The sequence below is a fragment of the Geotrypetes seraphini genome, chromosome 2 (genome assembly GCF_902459505.1).
Source record: "Geotrypetes seraphini chromosome 2, aGeoSer1.1, whole genome shotgun sequence".
NCBI classification, from domain to species: domain Eukaryota; kingdom Metazoa; phylum Chordata; class Amphibia; order Gymnophiona; family Dermophiidae; genus Geotrypetes; species Geotrypetes seraphini.
The window spans coordinates 454076567-454083726 of NC_047085.1; positions in this window are offsets into that span (position 1 = coordinate 454076567).

The window sequence follows — 7160 nt, forward strand, 5'->3', positions numbered from 1 at the left end:
ATAGTGCACCTAGTTTTAAGTGCCAAGAACATATGTAAATGACCAGAACACAGGGACATAAATGTGCAAATGCCAATAGAGTACTGTATTCTGGTTAGGGCCATAGAATGGGGCATAAATGTAATGGGGTGGAGTTTGAAAGTGGGTGTTCACAGGGTGGAGTCTGGGCAGAACGTAGCAGGGCCCAGAGATACACACAGAAATGATAGAATACAATCATCGACATGCAAGCATTTACACCAGAGCTGCGGTATGCTCATACAAATGAGCATGCAAATTACTGCCATGTTAAAATTGTGATAGAAACCAGAGCCTGGGACCAACATGATTTGAATAATAAAATGACCAGACAACAAAAGGTAGAGACTTTTAAAATAATAAAAGGATTTGATAAAATAGACCAAGAAGCAGCATTACTAACTTTTTCGGAAGTGACACGGACAAGAGGTCATAGACTGAAACTGAGTGGCAGCAGGTTCAGGACGGATATCAGGAAGTACTTTTTCACACAGCACGTGGTGGGAATTTGGAATGCTCTCCCGGAGGATGTTGTGACAGAGATTACTGTTCTGGGATTCAAGCGCAAGTTGGATGCACACCTTCTTGCAAATCATATTGAGGGCTACGGTATATCTGGGTCTCCATTCAGCAGTACCTAGGGGGGCCGCCGCGTGTGCGGATCACCGGACTGGATGGACCTCGGTCTGATCCGGTGAAGGCTTTTCTTATGTTCTTATGTTCTTATTTTCTGTTTTGTGGTTACAATATGTCAGATTTGAAATGTGTATCCTGCCAGAGCTGGTATTAGACAGCGAGTGTGAGCTAGGATTTAACAGAGAGAGGAAAGACTTTTTTTGTTTATTATATTTACACCACAGCGCAAACGTGGTGTTGGAGAGGGCAAAGGGGGGTAGGGTTGAAAGGTCACTTGGACACACAAAGTCAGAGGCATGAAGAAAGTACAAGAGGTTTATTACAGCATGCTGGACCCCTGAGCACCAAGCTGGCTCAGAAGTGCCAAAACCAGGAAGTTACAGAGATATGTATTCATTTTTCTGGCTATACAACTGAATTCTAGAAAAAGCTTTTCACGTGTTACTTTTCTTAACACTCATTGGTTCTAAGCTCACACTAGCAGGTCACTTATCTAACTCTGCAGTCTTTCTGTTACATGTCCAGGAGGGCGTAATACAATATTGTGTATGCTGAGATAGCCATAAGAAGTTAGAATGTCCAAGCTAACACCCAGTGCAGGCAGGCTAGAACATCAGATAAGTTAGGACTGCAGCTAAACATAATTCAGCATTTTATTAAAGAGAAAACTCAGTTCAACACTTGGAAAACCAGTCCCAGACTCCTTCAGGGTGGGTGAAGAGGCTACATAAAACCCCATCAGGCTGTTTGAATAAAACACCCGATTGGGTGGGAAAAGTGAATCGAATTGAAAAATCAATTCAATAGGCCAAATTGAACTGAATTGAAAGTTTTTTTCCCTGAATCAGGCACACCTAGTATCTAGTGGCACCTGACCCTTCCCCAAACCTCCCCCAAGACTCCCCAGATTCCCATACCTCAAAAGAGACAGGAGCCTGCCTCTGATGCCACCCTTTTCAAAATGGAATTTGTTGCTGAAGAATGTGGTGAAAGCAGTTAGTTTTACACAACTATACAAAATAGGGTAAATATAATCAATTACTGATATCCAATTCATTAAAATGCTATACCAAGACTACCAAAGCTTAAAATTACTTAAATGGTTAATTTATTAATTTCTTTAATTCAATTCATATCCTAAAAGCTAACACAATTTATTTCATCTATGTTTAAAATCTACAATAACAAATAATACAAAGTGCAAAATGCTACTAATGACAATATCATAGGCTAGGAAAAGCTACAGATACTATCTAAAGCTTTTAAATAGAGTCCATCAATCAATCTTCAAGGTTCTGAATGATGTTAAATGTTGAAACCATTGAGACCCAATGAAGCTCACTTAACTTGATGATGATGAGTCAATTAAAGTCCCAATATCTCCTTGAGTTGTAATCTGTAGACTTGTCCAAGCCAGTTGTTCCTTATATTCATAATCCAATGAGAAATGCTAAATCAGTTCTGAGGTTCTCTCTTCTTAATCCTTATCCTTAATCCTTATTGTTTTCCAGTTTAATTACTGATTGAACAATATAAGTAATTAAACTGGAAAACAATAAAGATTAAGAAGAGAGAACCTCAGAACTGATTTAGCATTTCTCATTGGATTATGAATATAAGGAACAACTGGTTTGGTCAAGTCTACAGATTACAACTCGTGGGGACGAACAACGTGAGCAACAGTAACTACAACAGGGAAGGATTGAAGGACCAGTTCCGGATGCTAGGAAGGAATCTGAAGACCAGAACGCAGAGGATAGCATTCTCGGAGATCTTGCCAGTACCCAGGGTTGATGAGAAGAGGCAGATGAATCTGCAAGTAGTCAACGCATGGATATGGCGCTGGTGTGAGGAAGAAGGATTCCACTTTGTGCACAACTGAATGAAAGGGCAAGCTATTCAGGAAAGAAGAGCTTCACCTCAGTAGAGACGGAATGAGGCTACTTGCAAGCAACATCAAGAGAGAAGTTGAGAAGTTTTTAAACTAGGAAGAAGGGGAAAGCCAACAGTTGACCGAGAGAGAGAGTCGATGGTTCAGGAACCGGTATACCCGGAGGATACTGTGCAGGAAGATGGAGGGGAAGACTTACCAGATCGCAGACAAGACAGACCAAAAGGTACACAAGCGGGAAGGACACGCAAGAAGGGAACAAGTTGCAAACTCAAGTGCATGTACACGAACGCAAGGAGCCTTAGAAATAAGATGGGTGAATTAGAAGCTGTGGCACAAAAGGATAACGTTGACATCATCAGCATCACAGAAACATGGTGGACTGATGAAAATGTCTGGGACACGGTGCTACCGGGATACAAACTATACCACAGAGACAGAGTGACTCAAAAAGGAGGAGGCATTGCCATATACGTCAAAGAGGGAATTGAATCTACTGGAGAAAACATGCCACAACAAACGGATAAGTTAGAGTCTCTATGGATCAAAATTCAAGGAACAAATGGACCGGAAATGAGGATAGGCATTTACTACTGACCCACAGGGCAATCCGAAGAAACTGATGGAGAAATGATGGAAGATATTAAATACAACTGCAAGGGAGGCACCTCTGACCAAGTTCCTGGAAACTGTAGATGATTGCTTCCTGGAACAACTTGTCAAGGAGTCGATTGCTTCCTGGAACTACTTGTCAAGGAAAATATAAGAGGAAATGCAATTCTGGACCTAATTCTAAATGGACTGCGAGGACTGGCACAAGATGTAGAGGTAGAAGGGACGCTGGGAAACAGCAATCATAATACGATCCGCTTCAACCTGGAAATAGGGGTAAAACATCGGTCTAGAACGACGGCCACGGTGCTAAACTTCCGAAAAGGGAATTACGAAGGGATGAGACGCATGGTGGGGAAGAAGATTAAGAAGAGGATAAACACTGTAAAGATGCTAGAGCAAGCTTGGTCTCTTTTTAAGGATACGATCACCGAGGCACAAAATCTATATATACCGCGTATCAACAAGGGATCAAAGAGGAAAAAGAAAAAAGAACCAGTGTGGCCCACTGTAGAGGTAAAGGAAGCGATCAGAGACAAAAAAGCCTCGTTTAAGGAATGGAAAAGATCAAAAACAGACGAAAACTGGAACAAGCACAAACAACATCAACATAGGCATCATAAGGCAGTAAAAGGGGCCAAAAGAGACTATGAGGAAAAAATAGCCAAGGAAGTGAAAAACTTCAAGCTGTTCTTTCGATATATTAAAGGGAAACGACCCGCGAAGGAAGTGGTGGGACCATTGGATGACCAAGGAATAAAGGGAGTGCTAAAGGAGGACAAAAGCAATCACCGACAGACTGAACGCATTTTTTGCGTCTGTTTTTACCGAAGAGGACATACACAGCATACCGGAACCCATCAGACTATATGCTGGAAGTGAAAACAGGAAACTAACAGGGTTAACAGTCAGTCTAGAAGAGGTATGCAGGCAGATTGATAGGCTTAAGAGCGATAAATCCCCAGGACAGGATGGCATCCATCTGAAGGTCATCAAGGAACTGAAAGGGACCATAGCTGAAATGCTTCAACTAATAGCCAATCTGTCAATCAAATTGGGAAAGATTCCAGAGGACTGGAAGGTGGCGAATGTTACGCTGATCTTCGAAAAAGGTTTGAGGGGAGACCCGGGAAACTATAGACCGGTGAGTCTGACCTCGGTACCGGGAAAGATGGTAGAGGCGCTGATAAAGGACCGCATAATTGATCACCTTGACAGACATGGTCTGATGAGGACCAGCCAGCACGGTTTCAGCAAATGCAGATCTTGTCTGAAAAACTTGCTGCACTTCTTCGAGGGAGTAAACAGGCAGATAGACAAGGGCAACCCTGTCGACATTGTATATTTGGACTTTTAGAAGGCGTTCGATAAGGTTCCGCATGAACAACTACTTCAGAAAATTGCATACCATGGAATCGAGGGTGAAATACTCATGTGGATTAAAAACTGGCTGGAGCATAGGAAACAGAGAGTGGGGGTAAATGGACAATACTCGGACTGGAAGAGTGTCACCAGTGGGGTGCCGCAGGGCTCAGTGCTTGGACCCGTGCTCTTCAATATCTTTATTAACGATCTGGACATAGGTACAACGAGCGAGGTGATAAATTTGCGGATGATACAAAGTTATTCAGAGTAGTGAAGACACAGGGGGATTGTGAGGATCTGCAATGTGACATAATCAGGCTCGAGGAAAGGGCATCAACATGGCAGATGAGGTTCAATGTGGATAAGTGTAAAGTGATGCATGTCGGTAACAAAAATCTCATGCACGAATACAGGATGTCCGGGGCAGTACTTGGAGAGACCTCCCAGGAAAGGGACTTGGGAGTTCTGATCGACAAGTCAATGAAGCCATCTGCACAATGTGCGGCGTCAGCAAAAAGGGCAAACAGAATGCTAGGAATGATAAAGAAGGGGATCACGAACAGATCGGAGAAAGTTATCATGCCGCTGTACTGGGCCATGGTACACCCTCACCTGGAGTACTGCGTACAGCACTGGTCGCCGTACATGAAGAAGGACATGGTACTACTCGAAAGGGTCCAGAGAAGAGCAGCTAAAATGGTTAAGGGGCTGGAGAAGTTGCTTTACAGCGAAAGATTAGAGAAACTGGGCCTCTTCTCCCTCGAACAGAGCCACCTCACAATCGCGTACAGATGCAGGAAAGCCCTTGCATGAGGTTACAGCAGTGAGGCGGGCAACGTTCCAGAACGTAAGGTAACCATTGGAGACAGTGCAGCATGTGTACGTAATCTCGTGAAATTCGGCACCTCTTCTGGCGATGACTGATGTAAGATGGCGGTTGTGTTCGGTGCTGGAGGAGGTGAAAGCTGAAGGCGGTTGCGGACTAATCAAAATCTTGTCTTTCAGTTGTTACTTTAAAATCTAAATCACAATTTTGCATGAGGTAAAACTCTTTATAGTTTATAAATCTTTCCTTAATTGCTTCTGATAATTTCAGCTATACACAGCTGAAAGCAGTGCAACATGCAAAAAGTGAAAAAAAATATCTAAATTTCACTTTCTGCATGTTGCACTGCTTTCAGCTGTGTATAGCTGAAATTATCAGAAGCAATTAGGAAAGATTTATAAACTATAACGAGTTTTACTTCATGCAAAGTTGTCATTTCTTTAATAAGACATTAACTATTTTTTCTGAACCCTCCAAGTACCTACAAATCCAAAATGTGGCCCTTGCAAAGGCTTTGAGTTTGAGACCACTGATATAGATGTTCCTAAAGACCCCTGAAGTAGAGAATGACATGGTGGCTGTTACCCATGGCTAGCCACAGGTAGCTGCGGGTAACCTGCCTAAACAGTGAGGTGGGAAAAATTGCTCATTGCGGGTACGGGGCAAGGCCATCCACCGCCACATGGAGTGGTAAATGGCTTTGTCCCTGCAGTTAAGGGAAGGAATGCGCGCCCCTTCCCTCTGTCCTACCTACCCAAATATATCTCCCTCCCCCTTACCTTTATGGCACGTTTTGAGTAACTTCTTCACAAAGCCGTCGGAGCCTGCAAGCAGTGGCGTGCGTGTGTGGGCGGAAGCTTCTCTGATGCAACTTCCGGTTGCGTCAGAAGAGAAGCTTCCGCCCATACATGCACCCTACTGCTTGCAGGCTCTGATGGCTTTGAAGAAGTTACTCAAAACGCGCTGTGAAGGTAAAGATAGATAGATAGATAGATTCGGGTAGGTAGGAAGGAGGGAGAGGGCCATGCAAGAAGATGCTGAAAGGACAAGGGGAAGACAGAGTGGACAGAAGACGCTGAAGGGAAATGGGGATGATAGAGTGGGGAGAAGACACTGGAAGAGAGGAAGACAGATGCCAGACCATGGGGCAGTGGAGGGAAGAATATGGGTGCCAGACCAATGGGGGGTGGGGAGGAGTGAAGGGAGAGGCACAGTAACAGAGCAAATGGAAGAAGCAGAGAAAAGACAGACAGTGGATGGAAGGAATTTAATGAGAAGATGAGGGAAGTAGAAACCAGACAAAAAAGGTAGAAAAAAAAATTCTATTTATTTATTTTCTTTTTTTTTTTTTGCTTTAGGATGAAGTAGTATATTAGTTGTGTTTCTAAAAATTTATAAACAAAGCCCTTTCTCTAGTTCAGCCTCTTTCTCTAGTTCATCAGCCAGAACTTTGATTTATAAGGAAGGAATAAGCTAAATATTGCAGTACTGAGGCTTGTATGGATGCTGCGGGGATAATAGTCACGGGGATGGGGTGGGGACAGTGGTTATGGGGACGGGGTGAGGACAATGGTTGCAAGGATGGGGAAGGGACAGTGGTCATGGGGACAGGGCGGTGACAGGGATGGTGGGGACAGGGACAAATTTTTTCCCTGTGTCATTCTCTACCCTGAAGAAGGCAAAAACTGTTGAAACACTAACCATGTTGGGTCCCTTTTATAACATTCACCACTACCTACACTGGATGTCTTTGACTTATAATCAAGACTTATCTTTGACAATAAATTTCAGTGTGTTCATCCAGATACTGTG